The sequence below is a fragment of the Hypanus sabinus genome, unplaced genomic scaffold, assembly GCF_030144855.1.
Source record: "Hypanus sabinus isolate sHypSab1 unplaced genomic scaffold, sHypSab1.hap1 scaffold_834, whole genome shotgun sequence".
In the NCBI taxonomy this organism is placed as follows: domain Eukaryota; kingdom Metazoa; phylum Chordata; class Chondrichthyes; order Myliobatiformes; family Dasyatidae; genus Hypanus; species Hypanus sabinus.
The window spans coordinates 98,724-116,382 of record NW_026781687.1 but is presented as its reverse complement, the minus strand read 5'-3'; the positions used below and the strand labels follow the sequence as shown (position 1 = coordinate 116,382).

General features: G+C 43.2%; 1 pseudogene; it reads left to right on the top strand.

Annotated features, from left to right (window-relative positions):
- LOC132390292 (lysozyme g-like) overlaps positions 1-10,958 on the top strand; it is a 35,362-nt pseudogene extending 24,404 nt beyond the window's left edge.
- The last annotated feature ends 6,701 nt before the right edge of the window (positions 10,959-17,659 follow it).

Sequence of the window (17,659 nt, the reverse complement as noted above, 5' to 3'; positions counted from 1 at the left end):
AGTTTGGTGTTCCTTGACCTCGTCTCTGCCTTTTATTCAATGCTACCTGCTCACCTGCGGTTCCAGTTCCTACTCCATCGCCCACCACCCAACAGCAGGCATGCGCATAACACATGTTAATGCCAGGGCAGCTGCATCAAACACCTCAGTTAGAATATTAAATCTCATTCAGTACATATGTAAAACCCGTGCTCCTTACACCAGTCGTACCAAATGCTGGAAGAGAGACCAATAATGTGTGTATACGATGACCTCCCGCACAAATGGTTAGCCACACAGTTACCTGGACTTCCTTAGTATCTCTTCCCTCGTCAGATCATTAAACCGGAGTTGCTAGCTCTTCAGCCATGAACCTTCGGAACCACTAAATTAACTTATTTGGAAATGTTGGGGGATCTATAGGCTTGCATAGCACGACTCTCCTGTTCCTCCACACTGTGATCAAATCCACCATCTGTACTCTGCAATTCAGTTTAAAGTTTTATTGTGTATGAACTTTTTTATTGTGATGAAATTCTACGCTGTCCACAACAGCGCATAGGTGTCATTGATTCACTGAGAGATGAATCGAAGAATAATGAGCCTCGGCGACCAGTAACCTCAATTTTACCCCAGCCTAATCGCTAAGTTGTGTTCTTCTTTGTTTTTTTTTTTTTGTTCACCTTGCGTAAATACCCACAAATATCACGGAGAGGATGTACAAACTCCTTCCAGAAAAAAAAAACAGCGGAATGAACCCCGATTTCCATTGCCCCGAGCTGGAATTGTCTGTTTCTAAACGCTATGCTATGTATAGCCCCAAACCGCAAGCTACCAACCCACATATCCACTTTTTCTCGCAAGTCATTTATATATATCAGAAAAAAAGCAGGGTTACAGAACAGATCTTTTTGAAACCCCCCATGTACTGCCAGCCCCATAGTCACCATGCCTCCCGACGTTCTCGATCGAGCTATTCTGGGGGCTCCTGTCAAAAGACTCACTGAATTCCATACACAGAGCATCCATCTCATTAATTTGTTTTGTCTCTCTCTCATGACCTTACCCTCACAGAGCCATTTGATTGTCTGTGATTATACTTCTACAATTATTTGTCAAACCTATCAAGAAGAATCCTATTCAAACATTTAGCCTCCATTGATGGCAGTAGTCACTGTTTTACAATTCTCAGGACTATCCTTACTACTTATTACCCGTCTTAACCAAGCATATATTTAGAGTTTATACTTCGATCTTACGCACTCACGATTAAAATTATTAAACATCATGGAGCAACCACTGAAGGACTCAGATTGGTTTCTCAATTCAGCTTTATCTGCAGAATGTAATATCTGGATACAAACTGTCGAAACACTCAACATCATTCTAACTGTATAAATAATTTATTCCCGATCGTGTATGTTTAGAGAGACCTTCCAATCTCCCAGTTGCATCAATTCAAAATTAACTGAATCTTTGTCCATTAATTATCAGGTTTCTGTTTATCACACTGTCCTGTTTTTTTTCATTTTTTATATCAAGTTTATAACCATATTTCGTCTGTTCTTTGTCCAGGGTCAGCTCTGTGTTGGCATAGTCGAATATCTCGTTGACACTGACTAAGATTAGACCAGTCAGAAGCAAGACACAATCTGCAGACTCTAGAATTCCAAAGTGCTGGAGGATCTATGTAGGCCAGGCAGCATCTGTGGACAAGTGTAAACTGTGGACGTTTTGGGCAGAGACCTTTCATCAGAATTGGATTTATTTCCCTCTCTCCCCAATTCTGCTGCCTGAGCTGAAGACTTTCGCCAGGACTTTGTGTAAGATTAGATCATATCAGTTCCCATTTCGCTCTGCTGTGTCTTCTGTTCTTGGGTTCACAGCATCGCCTCGTCCACTCAACACCCCTCCTCCTCCACCTACCCTTTGAGAGCAAACATTCTGTTACTGGATGCTAGTTCAAACGGGAAAACAGAAAGAAAAACTTCAGGTAGAGGCAGAGGAAAATCACCGTGAAGTAAAGGACCGGTAATGATGGGAGCAGGAGTGGTTAATACCGACGGAAGTATACCCAATATCAGGCACTTTTGTCTGTATCGGGAAGAAGGTGTAACAGGTTCGCCTCAAGGTAAAACTTAAACGGGGTGAGGGTAAGATGCAAATGGGATTTTTCTGCGATGCTGAGGCTAGTGGTGCCGTCTCGAACGGTTGTAGATATTTGTTTTATAGCACTAAGCCAACACACACAAAATGCTGGAGCAACTCAGCAGACAGGTGGCAGCTTTAGAAAAGAGTAAACATTCAACTATTCGGGCCGACAACCTGCATGATTTTGTGTGTGTTGTTCTGTATTTCGATCATCGACAGCTTTTCTCCTGCTTTGTTTGAAACTCTGTTCATCACATTGTTTCCGTTTATTACAAGAGGGAGTACATAATAGAAGCGTGAAGTCAGCTGAATTGTACTACTGCATATTATTAATTTTTATCATTTCATGAGTTTAAAAATCCGACTCAGTGGGTATTGCACAACGTTCTTCAGATCCTGTCGGAATTTGCTCTGAGTCAGGGCGTAAATACACGTGTTGGTGCAAGAACCGAGAATCCGCAGCATTCCCGATGTCTCTTCTATAATGTAAACGGGATTCATGACAGAATAATAAACAAAACTCTTTGAAATCCGTTGATAGATGTAAAATGCTAAACGTATTCCCCACAACAATATAAAGCTGCCCGTTATGCTAAAGAGCAAAACGATGGATTTGCGTCGTTTCTCCATCTCCCGGTCCTTCTCATTCTCTCCACTCTTTTGTCCCCGGAGCCCCCTGCGGGCTCGACTGGCCGCTAGAATCCGCCTGACAGTCAGAATATTGAGCAGCAAAATCAGAAAGAATGGGACACAAGGGGTTAAAATGTGGTGAAACATCTCAAACACCACCCATGAGGGAGAGTTTCTGTAGCTCGGTGTAAGAACACAATACCAGGGGATACCATCAATTATTGTCACAGGCTCGTATACAAAGCCTCAGGGAACACACTCCAAACAGGCCAGCACACTTTCTGTCCCGATAACCACAGCCGCCGTCCTCGCGGTGCAATATTTTGTTTTCAGCTTCTCACAGCAAATAGCCACAAATCGATCGACGGTGAAAGAGACAGTCAGCCAGACAGAGGCAGTAGTGCTCGCATGAATCAGCCATCTAGCGATACGGCAAACAGGAGTGATGAACAGGAATGATCGGCGAAAATAAAGCCAAGCTGTCCACGTCAGGAGCGGAAGCGAGATAACGACCAGGAGATCGGCCGCTGCCATTCCCACCAAGTATAGAGTTACACATTTGGAGAGACCGCACTTATCCCGGGACAGCATCACAATCGACATCAAGTTCGCTGAAGAGAGAGGGGAAATAGGAAATTGAGAAATACTGAGTAAAACCCATTGCCGCAGTATTCTGGGGTCATGCAATATTCCCATTTTATTGTTCCATTCAACGGTAAAAGGGCGAAGAGAGGGCCAGGAGCTGGCTGAGTTTACACATTAAAATAATGTCAAATGATTTAAATTCGGATTCCTTTCTGATGACCAAAACTATGAAGAATCAGCGGACAGATGAAACTAGGTACCCTCGGAGTCAGTACTGTTTGGAACATTTTCTATCGGCTTCATCCGCGTCTGACACGAATGAAATGAATGAATCCGGACGTTAATGGTGGGATTCTTGCATTAAATAATCATCAACTTCTCTGTCAGCGATAGAACAGCCGAAGGGCACAACAGAACCAGGAATTCCCGGAACCACTCATCCAGACAAAAATAGAATATGTGGGAAAGCAGTTAACGTGGATTTTCTGAGCTGTTTTCAGAGAGCCCCCCTGACACGACTTTCTCTTACTCTTTCTATACATGCTGTCACACGGCTCACTTTTACTGAAAATTTTCAATCTTCCTGCTGCAACAGGGAGCTCCTCAAATTTGCTGAATCGTTACCACAAATCGATTGTTTGATCGTGACACGTACCTCACACAACCGCTCATATACCAATTCAGACAATCAATTAGCATAATCTCCGCGGCAGTATAAATACAGTATTTGCAAATGCAGTGTATCTGCTTCGAGACCAATAGCACAGAGACCCGATCATCACATTATTGAACACAAACCGCTGGACGATATCACTGAGGTCTTCCGATGTTGGCGGCTTCGCTGAATTGTTATCTTTAGATCCAGATATCAGAATCCATAGTCGCTGGCTTTAATTCCATTCCTAGAATGCCGAATACTAGGACTGGACATGAGGTTGTGGAAATCAGCGACAGAAAGAATCATTACATTGGCATTAGCTTCAATTCCCACTAACGGCAGCCGATACCACAGCTTACCGAGAATTCCAAAGGTTGAAATAAAAGGATAGTAAATTTCTCCTATTCGCAAAAGGACTGGATAACTCATTTCCGTGATAAACTGCCAGTTGTGTTGCTCCTGAATTCACAGCTCCATCGGAAACTCTGAGCTAACGTATTCAAAACGGCCCTGATTTATAGAAATGATCAGTCTCCAGAGACACTGTTCTGCCGCTGACTGACTTCAGTCACTTGAACAATCATGGTGATTCAACACCATTCATTGTCTCTGATGTAAATATTGAGCCGACAGAAGACAAGCACTTCTAAATTCCTAGGCATTACCTCCGCGGTTCCTCACCTAGTGAGAAGAATGCCGGAGCTCCATTGATAAACACCCGAAGCAGCCACATTTACAGATTTCATTATTTTAATTTGTCCGCTAAATATCAATTTGTAAACAGAATTCAAAGACATGTTCGACCCCTAACTTCTCTCACTGTGGTCACACACACACACACACACACACACACACACACACACACACACACACACACACACACACACACACACTATCACACACACTATCACACACACACACACACACACACACACACACACACACATACACACACACACACACACACACACACACACACACACACACACACACACACACACACACACACGTGATGGCAGTGTTCTCACGACCACGATGCTGATGTACAAAACAGGAGATCACTAGCAGATTCTGGAAATCCAGGGCACCACACGCAATGTGTTGCCAAAGCTCTGCGGAGTTCCTGAAAAATTTTGAGATGTTGCTCATGTAGTAGGCGTCTTAGAGCATCTCAAAGCTGTTAGAGGTCCAACGAAAATTACGAAGAAATGCTTCGATCTGCAAAGGAAACATTAAGTATAGAATATTAAAATTTTGTCTCTAAATTGGGAGATTTAGATAGGATGGTCAATAACGCAGGATAGCTGAAAGTGAAGGAAAGAAAGACAAGCGTCACATGCAATGTTAGACATGCGCCAAAGAAAGAAAGAGTCATTCCGACAGATTGACAGTGGTACAGGGTGCAACAGCCGATTTTGGCAACCGTCTCTCTCACTGACCCTGTTTCCTTTTCCAACCCGCAGGGAAAAATTTCAATCAACTCCGATATTCCCTCCTGTCGAGGAACCAAAGCAGCCGCTCCGCTCTCACACAGAAGCTGTGTTACAGAGCACAGAGACACCGACAGCACATCAGTTCCACAGTTTCAGACAACAGAGAAATTAAGACTCAGTCCCACACTGAACCCAAGACCGAGACACATATTACCAATAAAACGGTTTACTTGGTCAATATTTACATTGAATTCTGAACAAGTATCCAACAGGTAGAGATACAGACCAAGTCCCAGATACTCACCCACGGGGCTGGCAGAGTCAGTTTGGGCTCAGGATTGGACAGACGGATGGAAAATTGGGAACTGATGAATGTGGGATTGGATGAACTTAAAGAAGATTTGGATAAGCACGCGGGGTTCTTGATAATATGCCTGGGTGAGAATTAGTCAGCAGGTCAATCTCAGATAGAGGAAATAAATGGACCACGTTCAAACATTTAGGTGACTCAGGGATTGTGTGTGAGACCACAACTGTTCACAGTCTACATTGAAGTTTTCAATGTGAGGACCAACTTTATTATATCCATGTCGCTGTTGCACAGATCTGAATGGCTCGGTTAGTGGTGAGAAGGGCGCAGCCATGGTTTGGTGATGCAGACAGAAGTGATGGAATGAAGAAGTGGCGGACGGAAGTGGGGGATCTGAGGCCATCCATTCCTAGTGGAACAAACTAAAAAAATCCATATATATATATGGGAACAGATTGAATGGTTCAGAGGGACCTCACGGTCCTTGTCAACATGTCACTAAGAGTTAACATATAGGTACCGCAAATAATTAGGAAGGAAAAAACAGTATCTTGTGCTGTGATGCAGGAGTATTGCAGAAGAGATATAGAAATGTCTTACTGGGACGTGTCCTACAAGTTGTGGTGAGAATTAACCTTGAATATTAGTTCCAGGTCTTGTCACATTTCCTTGGGAAAGTCCTACCGATTAAAGAGAGGGTGCGAGACTATTGCTTACACTGACAGGTCTATGTCCCGGATGGCCCGCTTGCTGCTTGTGGGGCGAGTGAATCTGTATTCCCTGGAATTGTGAGGAGAAATACTGGATTCTTACTGACCACTCAGACCAATTGCAGTAAGGATTTCTCCCCTGAATGAGAATTATATTACCGTGTGTCATTGTTCCAGATTGAAGGAACAATCAGGAATGCGCGGGAAACTAATGTCCTCAGTCAGTGATCCCTTCTTCAGTTAAACCATACAAAGCTGCAGGACAGGAGGAGGACATTTTGTCTGCGACGGTGGACTGACCAGATTAAGCCATTGATGCCTCACTAAAGGAATCCCTCTGCTTGAATGCACATTAAATGTTTTGTTTTTTTTTTTCCATTTCTAGTTACAGTTCCTCAGGAAAGTTATCCCCGCAACGGAGAGAGTAAAGGGACTTTTCCTCACACTGACCTGAATGCTTCAAGAGATGGTAGGCTGTATGTGTAAGGGGAAAGTGAATAAGCTGGGACTGTTTTCTCTGGAATTATGAGAAGAATTGATCGGTTCATTCAGGTAATTCAGCGCGACTGCTGGGAGGATCTTTCCCTTGAATGAGATTCCATTACCATGGGTCACAGACTCAGAATGAACGACGTCATATTCACGATGGAGTGGAAAATAAATTTCTCTCATCAGTGATTATCTCTTCAGTTAGACCGTGTGGGGCAGGAAGAGATCATTTTCTCTGTGATGTTGGGCGGATATCGTTAAGCCTGTGATACCTAATTAAACTAATCACGTTGTCTCCGTGTTGTCTATACCCGTCCCTTCTCTGTGAATTTGTTTGCCTATCGCAGAATCTCATAAATACCATTGCCTTCACCACCACGCTAGAAATGATTTCCAGACACTCGCAACTCTCTGTTTTATTTTAAACATTTCGCCACACATCTGCTTTGAACATTTTTCGCTCTCACATCAAAGGCATGTCCTCTGTTATCTGGTGCTCTAATGCTGTGAGAAAGGTTACAGTTGCCCACTGTATTTATGACTCTTATAAGCCTCTCGATCTCCCGTTGGTGTCTGCCATTCTGGAAAGGATAGCAGGAGTTCGTGCAAATCGGCCTCATAGATCTCTTGCCTATAAATCTCTTTGAAACCCTTTCCGAAGCCTTGTCCTCTTTTCTATAATGGAGCGACCGAAACTAATTTTAAATTCCGGATGGAACCGAACCAGAGCTTGAAAAAGCGGCGACAACACTTCCTTTTGTGAGAATAATGATCCTCTCAGTTCTCACCTTGGCTTCCGCCACTCGGACAAGAACAATGCAAGTTTGTGCAACTCCTAGTTCTCCTCCCGAAGGTCCTCCTTATAACCTCGTCTATACTCTTTCCAAATCCTCGTCACCCTTCCTATCAGACGACTGAAACTAAATGCAATAGTCCACATGCAACCCGACCAGAGTTGTCCGGTGAAGAGGAACCCATGGGAATAGGCTGGTTCTGCGATGTCCCGAGAAGCAGTTGGTTGGACAGCTGTTGGTGGCTGTTTTCTCTGCTGGGTATCGTTATCAACAGAACGGAACGGTCACAGCACTTCCTCCTTCAAACACAAGAAGCTGGACTCACGTCGGGGTCTGAGAGGTCCTTTCCCTATTGAAGACACAAAGCCAGACGGAAGATCGCCCAGTTCCACCAAATGATCATGGAGACATCTTGTGGGACCTCATCGCGATTCCCTCCCACTATCCAGCCAGTTACTTGTGGCAGTCCACACCGCTGCAGCCACGTCCACCTTGGCAGAAAGCATCCTGACTGGACACATCATGGCTTGGTACCGCAAACCGCTCCTCCTGTGACCAAGAGACACTGCCGAGGGTTCTGGACGCAGCTCAACACGTCACGGAAGCCAGACTCCCCTCCGTGGACTCTGTCTTCACTTCCACTGCCAGTGCACTCCAGGGTCCTACTCATCCCAGACATCCGCTCTCCCGTCCAATCGGACAGAAGATGCCAGAGTATGAAAGCACACATTGCAGGCTCAAGGACAGTTTCTAGCCACTGTTACAAGGACAAGGAATATGTTCTAACATAGTTTTACGTGATAAGAATATCCCTAATATGAGTAGATAGACGACGTCATTCTAGTGGAATAGGATCTTGCAGCTTATTGTCTATCTGGCCGGTGATGTAGTGGCATCGGCACTGGACATCGAGGGGAGTGATCCTGGATTAGAACCCAACCAGCCTCTTCCAAAACACACAAAAGTGCTAAAGAAACGCTCTCTCAGTCGACATCTCTCTAATAGGACACGAATAATTTTTTAAATTATTTTATGTCTGTTTTTTCGTCCACCTTTACCGTGTTCCTGGGACAGTTAACGGCTGCCATTTACAGCTTGGAGATGGTTTGACTGCTCCAGCGCTTTGCCAGCTCCGAGAAGATTCTGTGACAAGAGTGCGTAATCAGACGGCCACAATGAGAAGAAATTTCGATGCGTGGCGGAATTTCTGTTCGACACCGTTTCGCCGTTTAACGAGTCCATTAATCTGCCGAGGAAGTTCGAGATATCGAGGTAAATGCGATAAGCGAGCGAGAGTTCAGCGCCGGTTGCCTGTCAGAGGAGGAATCTATAAGTGACCGATCACAGTGTGGGTCTCTGTAGACGGCGGGTACGCCTCTTTGATTGTGTCTTGTCTCCCTCTTTTGATGAATGTCGTTGATATCAGAGGATGAAGCTGCGTTTATAGACTCTGGACTTTCTCAGATTTATGCTATTTATATTCTGTGCTTTATTCGTCGGTTCCTTTTCGGTTTTGTTGTGTGAGGGGAAGAAGTTTCGGGGTTAATGCTCAGTTAGTATTCTAAAAGTTTTCTTTGTTTTTCGTTCGGGACATGACGCAAATGCTCCTGCTCCGTTTCGTCGTTTCGTGCGGTGGTTTGCGGGGGTGGGGAGGGGGGTTGGACGTGCAGGGAAATAGGTGATCAGGATGCTGTTCCTTTTGAGTAGGGAAGGGTTTGGGTTCTCTCTCAATGTTTTTCCTTGAATTAATTTCATGTACTTTTTTTGACTCCTGCTTCTCTAAGAAACGTTTAAGAAATCAGATATGCATATGGATGTATGATTTGATAATAATAAAAAAAACTTTTGAATCTTTCAAAGTTGCCGTGCGGTTCATCAGAACTTCGTTATTGTTTAACTCTACTGCACTTTATCTGTGGCAGTTATACTCTATTCTGTATTCTGTTATTGTTTTACCTTTTCCTTCCGCAATGCACTGTGCAATGTAGTGATTGTTGTGCACGGTATTCAAGACAAGATTATCTCTGTCCCTCGGTACAGGTGTCCACAATAAACCAATCTTGCCAGGTACGGCAAGGCGCCAGGTCACGGCTCATTGCTCTTCTTGTCTGGCATTGCTGGTTCATCGCCCACATCATATGACATGACGCAATATAATGGCAATGATCCACTTACTCCTGACACAGTTTCGATCCCGGTTTTCAGTACTCTCTCTCTCTCTCTCTCTCTCTCTCTCTCTCTCTCTCTCTCTCTCTCTCTCTCTCCCCCCCCCCCCCCCCCCCCCGTTGGACACTTCCCTCTCTCCCATTCTTTTTAAGAGGACAGTTCATAGGGTCAATTCAGGACCTCGTGACAGGCCCTTCCTTTTAGGGAAAATTTTGTCGAATGCATTATTTTGATTTAAATGTAAATTACAGAATTTGAAACAATACATATATAATCATCAGATAACAGAGCAAAAACGTATACCATTTCTAAATTAACATCTCGATAAGCAATCAGCTATAAAATTGTCAGTACCTTTATATGTTTTATTTTTAGGTTATATTCTTGCAATATCAGACTCAATTTTAATAACCTTCTATTATCATTCTTCATGTTAGTTAGAAACACCAACAGATTGTGGTCCGTGTAAACCACAACTGGTTTCTGGGCCGGACAAATATAAACTTCAAATTGTTGTAAAGCCAGAATAAATGTTAGCAGCTCCTTTTCAACAGTATTTTTTTCTAGTGCACATTAAATTTCTTAGAGAAGTGAGCAACTGGGTGTTAAATGTCATACACACCTTTCTGTAACAATACCGCCCCAAAAGTCTCGTCACTAGCGTCTGTTGTTACAGTAAATGGTTTTAAAAAATCACGTGTTTTGAGCACAAGATAATAACATAAGATAGTTTTCAGACGTTCAAACGCCTCCTGTCGAGGGTCATTCCATACAAATCTTTCACTCTTCCCCAGGAGTTTTGTGAGGGCAGTCAAAGTTCTTACAGAACTTTCGGTAATACGTAACCATTCCCAAAAACCTCCTCAAATCTTTCTTGCCAGTCGGAACGGTAACCTTGGCCCGTACAGGTGCCAGTTGGCCCGGGCCTACGCCATAGCGAAGATACGTGACAGTGGCGTGGCCAAATTCGCTTTTATCGAGGTTTACAGAGAGATTTGCCTTGGACAGCTGTTCAAACAGTTTTTCTACCGCTGCAATATGCTCTCCCCATGAGTCGTCACAGACCTCTAAATCATCGATACAGGCCCCTGTGTTATCTAAACCTCTAATCACAGAATTGATCATTCTTTGAAATTTCACTGAAACATTCTTTATCCCAAAGGGTAAAACATTTTACTCATACAGCTCAGCAGGTGCGACAAACACTGAGATTTCTCCAGCACTTTCTGTTAAAGGTACACGCCAGTAACCTTTCAACAGGTCAATCTTTGTAAGGTATTTAACCTTCCCCACTCTGTCAATACAGCCATTCACTCTTGGGATGGGATAGCATCTGTATTAGTTACTGCATTAACTTTTCTCTAATCAGTACAGAATCTCATATCCCCATCAACCGTAGGGACAATCACGCTTGGTGACGCCCAGTCTGAAGTGTTTGGCCTAATTATGCCGGCTGATAGCATGTATTCAATTTCTTGTTCTTTTCTTGGGTCATTCTGTAAGGGTGCTGCTTAATGGGATCAGCTTTATCTACAATTAGGTCATGCACCGCCGCCATACATGACCTTCGAATGTCAGGGAATAAATCTTTATACTTGTAAAGTTAGCTCTTCAGTTGTTTTTATTGCTTTGACTGCAAATGTTAAATCTTCCCACCAAGATTTTCCAAAGCATCAGAGATTCTGAGTTTTGTGGTGACTACAGGGAGTTCTGGTATGTCAGTACCAGACATCACAGTCTCCTCCGTTGTCATCACAGAACACACAGGTGCTGGTTCGGGGTCATGATAACCCTTGATCATCTCTACCTGGACGAGCGGGGCAGCGTTTCTCCATTGATCAGGATTTCTAATAACATAGTTTAAATAATCAATGTTCTTAATTGTTTACTACGATCCACTTAATCTCGCTTTACGGGGTTTGTTAAGGAGGGGGAACAGCTTCAAAACTCTTTCCCCAACATGATATCTCCGCTCCCTCATTCTTCTATTATCCCCGTGTTTCATGTTCATCTGAGAGTGTGATAAATCCTGCTTCGCAAGGTCGCATCTTGTTAAGTTTGTCTTTGAATTCCAAAACATACCTGCGCACGCTCATACTTGCATTCTGATCTGACCATTGCTCGCTGAGTACGGTCAAAGGTGACACAATGTGTTTGTCTCTCAAAGCTTTAACTATCCCCTCGAACGTTCTCGAAGTAAAGTTACTACCCTGGTCAGATTGGATGTCTTCAGGTAGACCCACCTGTGTGAAAAATTTTATAAGGGCCTTCACCACAGTCTTGCAAGAGTTCACAACATCCTTTCTTAAATTAGGTCAGTAGAATTCCTTCATAATCCTGTTTACTGTCTTTCTCACTCCAAAGTGTCCACCTAAATACACACTGTGAGCCATGTTTAAAATCTCAGCCCTGTGAACATTCGGGACCACAAATTGATGTTCAATGGCCCAATTCTCACTTGCAGTCAGAGTAGTTGATCTCCACTTCCTCAGTGACACCCCATCCTATCGAATCATTCTGAATTTCATTCTCAGAGAGAGCTGTCTATTTTAAAGCCACAATTTCAGGATCTTTATTTTCTTATTCTATAAATTCCTTCCTGGACAAGGACAAACCTCCTGACTACACAAATCCTGATGTAACATGGAAGGTAGAAAAGACTCTGACAAATCAACATTAGCATCAGTGCGTGGGTCAAGAGCCACAAGCTTGCTTGTTAGCTGTACTGCCGAATAAACTTCACCCTGGATAGATGCCAATATATCACTTATGTTTACCAGACTCAGCAGCACCACTAACCTTACGAAGACCATGTTTACATTCAGAAAATTTCCAAACAACCCAACGATTCTGTTTCCTCAACCTTTACTTCGATTCGTCTCCATAGTAACCCAGTCAGGTGGTCCCTCAAAACCAAAGCAATCTTTTCTCCTCACATCAGTATCGGAACAGCTCTATGACCTTGCAGCTGCTTACTTCCAGATGCGAAAACAAAATTCAACAGAGTTTCACATACGTTTTTAACGGGACATTATCCGGCAAGGAAGATCAAATGTCGCATATCCAGTCCAACCCTCTCAAGTTCTTTATTTAAAAATCCAGAAACAGCCCCTTCTTCAATACTTCCCATAAAATTCACATCAGCAGCTTTTACCCCATCATCAACATTTAGAACACCGTCTAACACAAATGACTGGCAATCCTCAATTTTCACTGGCACCAAGGTTAACCTTTTATTCTTTGAACCAAGTCCAGCTGGCCCAGAAATCTGCATTCCTTTTCAAACCAATCAGACACCTCAGACATTAACTGAGTTTTAACACAAGGTTTAAAACCCTGGAAACTCACAGGTGCTTCAACATCCTGAACACAGAGAGTTGGGACAGCTGTCTCTTCCAGGCTTTCAATATCAGTCCCAGTTTCAAATTCCAGGTTTCCCTCATCCTCCCAGCTACTCTCTGGGTAACCCCCATAAGTTTGGCTCCAGGACTTCTTTAAATCTCTGAACTTTTGTATATATGCCTCCGGAACCAACTTTAAGCACAGCATCGTTCACAGTATCATAATTCCTTGACTCTTCAAAGGTCAGGACAGAATACGCCCACTGAACTTTCCCTTTGAACACGCTTGGTAACATGATAGCCCACTTATCCCTCGGCCAATGTTGAGTCTGTGCCACGTTTTCAAAGTGTAGGAAATCCCGTTCGACCTCAGCTTCATCAAAGGTTAGTACTAACGCAATTTCTTGGCTGATAGTAAACGATACCACCAGCTCCTCACCCGTACCCTACTCTTGATCGTGTCGCTGCCATTTCTCTCTCTCGAACTATCGCTGTTTCTCTGCCTAATCTCTCTGTTTCTCTGACTCCTCTCTCTGTATTTCTGCCACCACTTTTTTTCTAATTTACGTCTCTCTAATATCATTTGCTCCTGACGCCACAGGATCTCCTCTTTACCTATAGGAAACGTGTTTAACTCCTCATCACTGAATTGCTTCGTAGAAATATAATGCTCGACTATTCTCCTTCGGAGTTCCACCTTCATCATACACTTCTTTGCCTCCCTAAGTTTCACTGCATTAACAGCTAGCCACAACTCATCCTTTTTCAGCTTGCCTTAAACCTGCAGTGTCTGGCATTGCCAGAAAATCCTCAACAACAACTTCTGTTGTTTTTACACAGAACCAAATCAAAAGAAGATTGTTCCCAATCAATTCAAACAAGCTCCCGCCCCCATTATTTTTTTTTCTAATGCTGGAGGAGCCCCCGTGTCTTTTACGTACCCCGTGATGGATTAATAAACCAACAGCAAAGGAAGACACATTGGAGTTTGGTATTGCTATAAACGAATAATGTTTATTAGTAACTACGCAAGACAGTAATATAAATGCAAATATATTGGAAGAGGTTAGCAATTGTATACTTATATATACATAAATAAATGTATGCTTGTGTGTGAAAATAGAAACAAACCTAAGCTCTTTCAAACCTAGGGGTGAATGGATAAAGTTCTACGATAATGAAGACAGTTCAGTTTAGTTTATGGTATTTTGTTGAGTAGCGTTGGAGACAGAGAGAGAGAGTGAGGTGAGAGGTGATACCGTCAAACTTCCCTTTGTCTTCCGTGGACTTTTGAAATCCTGTTGTGTTCACCGACTATAACCATAGCAAGTACGACCGTTCTTCAGTGATGGAATTATCACCCAGGCGAGGCTGGACACACAAACAATTCCCGACGGGTCGCACCTTTTCACTCTGTTAGAGCCACTGATCGATTTTCCTGAATCCAAAAACCTGACCTTCCTGTCGGTGCGACGAAGCTCGTTCAGTGCCCCAAACTGAGTGTCTGTCTGTGTAACAGCGGACGTGACTTTTATCACCACATGTTGGACACCTGCTGTTCGTCAACCTGCTCCTCCCTCCTCTCTCTGCAGGAGCTTTTACAAGCAGGCAAGTGTCCTTGAGGAAAGGTAAACAAGCTGATAGAGAAACCATAACATCAATCTTTCGAGCAGTTTCTCTCTTTCTGCCTCTCACTGCGTTGGACGCCACCCTCTCTCTTTCTTAACAGCAGTACTTCATAGGGTCAGTTCTGTACCCATCACAGGCTAGGGTTACCCGTGACAGGAGAAGTCAGAGAATGGTAGTGGAGAATTGCTTCTCCTAATGGAGTCTGTGATTAGATCCACAGGGATCAGTGCTGGGTCCATTGTTATTTGTAATCTATATCAATGATCTGGATGATAATCTGGTAAACTGGATCAGCGAATTTGCTGATGCTACAAAGATTGGAGGTGTAGTGGACAGTGAGGAACATTTTCAAGGCATGCAAAGGGATTTGGACCAGCTGGAAAAATGGGCTGGAAATAAAGGCACATGTAGTTTCATACAGACAAGTGTGAGGTGTTACACTTTCGAAGAAAAAAAACAAGCTAGAATATATAAGGTATATGGTAGGGCACTGAGGAGTGCAGCAGAACAGAGGATTTCTGGGAGCACAGATACAAAATTCCCTAAAACGTAGGGTAGCAAAAAGGTCTTTTCGTACCTTGGCCTTTAATATCAAAGTATTGAGTATAAGAGTGGGAAAATTATACTGAAGTTGTCTAATGCACTGGTGAGGATGCATTTGGAGTATTTTGTGCAGTTCTGGTCACCGAATTACAGTAAATGTATTGTTAAGTTTGAAAGAATGCAGAGAAGGTTTACAAGGATGTTGCCGGGACTTGAGAAACTAAGTTACAGAGAAAGGTTGAATAGGTTATGAATTTATTCCCTGGAGCTTAGTAGAATGAGGGGAGATTTGATAGAAGTATATAAAATTATGATGGGTATAGATAGAGTGAATGCAAACAGGCTTTTTCCACTGAGGCTAGCGGAGAAACAAAAACAGAGGACATGGGTTAAGGGTGAATTGGGAAAAGTTTAAAAGGAACATTAGGGGTGGGGGAAGCTTCTTCACACCAAGAGTGGTGGGAGCGTGGAATGACCTGCCAGATGAAGTGATAAATGCGGGCTCACCTTGAACATTTAAAAAAAATGGACAGGTACATGGATGAGAGGTATATGGAGGGATATGGTCCAGTTGCAGGTCAGTGGGACTAGGAAGAAAAATTGTTCGGCACAGCCAAAAAGGTCCAAAAGACCTGTTTCTGTGCTGTAATATTCTATGCTTCTGTGGTTCGCTGGATAATAACCAGCCCTTACACCCCAAATTTCCAGCACAATGAATGGGGACAAGGGCAAATGCTTTCAATACTGGTTGTGCATTAGGGGGGAGCTGCTGTGGATTCATTGGGATTCGAACATTTCACTGTCTTTCGTTCTTTGTGGCACTTCTCAGTTTTCGTGGATGTTTGCACAGAAAACTGGAATCCATCAATGTTGGCGAATTATTGTTGGACACTTAAGCGAAAAGCATCAAACACTGAGTACAAATCAAAATCATTAAGAAAATAATAATAACTTAGTTGAACTATTGCAAACCATCAGCACTATTATCCAATTAAACACATTATATTTAATAAAAGTTAATTTGCTGTTTCTTCAAATTCCTACGTGATACAAGTAGTCTGGAATTATATCTGTGGTCAGCTTCAAGCTGTATATCACAAACCAAAAAAAAAAAAATCAGTGGAAACAGCACTTCTAAAAAAAAAATGTCCATTGAAATTATAGGACAATTAGCCTGACCTCGGCGGTCAGGAATATGTTCGAGTGAATCCCTCTGCTTCTGTACTTCACCATTGCGGACACTTCATGACGTATATTTTAGACATTTCTCTGACATTAAATTGGACATTTGAACAAGCCGACAGCCTGTATTGTGACTGATTATGTGTGCTGTTTTGTATTTCGAGAACCTGCAGGTTTTCTCGTGTTCGTTTGGTAACTCTGCTCATCACATTGTCCCTTTTTACCCAGCAGTGGGAGTACAGAAAAGGAAGCAGGAAGGCAGCTAAATTGTAATATATTTCACCATTTATTTCTGACCTTTCATGAGTTTCAAAATCCGGTTCAGTGGGTATTTCACCCTATTCTTCAGTTCCTCTCGGAATTTGCTCTGAGTTAGGGCGTAAATACACGTGTTGGTGCAGCTACTAAGAATCTGCAACATTATCGATGTGTATTCTGTAATGAAACGGGGATCCGTGACAGAATAATAAACAGCACTCTTTGAAATCCGTTGATAGATATAAAATGCCACCTGTGTTAACCACAACAATATGAAACCACCGGTATTGCTGAAGAGCAAACCGATGGATTTGCGCCCGTTCTCCATCTCCCGGTCCTTGTTATTCTCTCCATTCTTTTGTCCCCGGAGCCCCCTGCGGGCTCGACTGGCCGCTAGAATTAGTCTGACAGTCAGAATATTGAACAGTAAAATAAGAAAGAATGGGACACAAGGTGTTAAAATGCGGTGAAACAGCGTAAATGCCGCCCATGAGGGGGAGTTCCTGTAGCTCGGTGTAGCAACACAATACCAGGGAACACCATCAATGAATTCTCTGGGCTCGTAAGCAAAGCCCCAGGAGATACACTCCAAACAGGCTAGCACACTCAGTGTCCCGATAACCACAGCCGCCGTTCTCTCGGTGCAATATTTTGTTTTCAGTTTCTCACAGCAAATAGCCACAAATCGATCGACGGTGAAAGCCACAGTCAGCCAGACAGAGGTAGCAGTGCTCACAAAAAGCAGCCCGTCATGGAGTCTGCACACAGGAGTGATGTCCAGGAATAATAATAAGCGGTCCA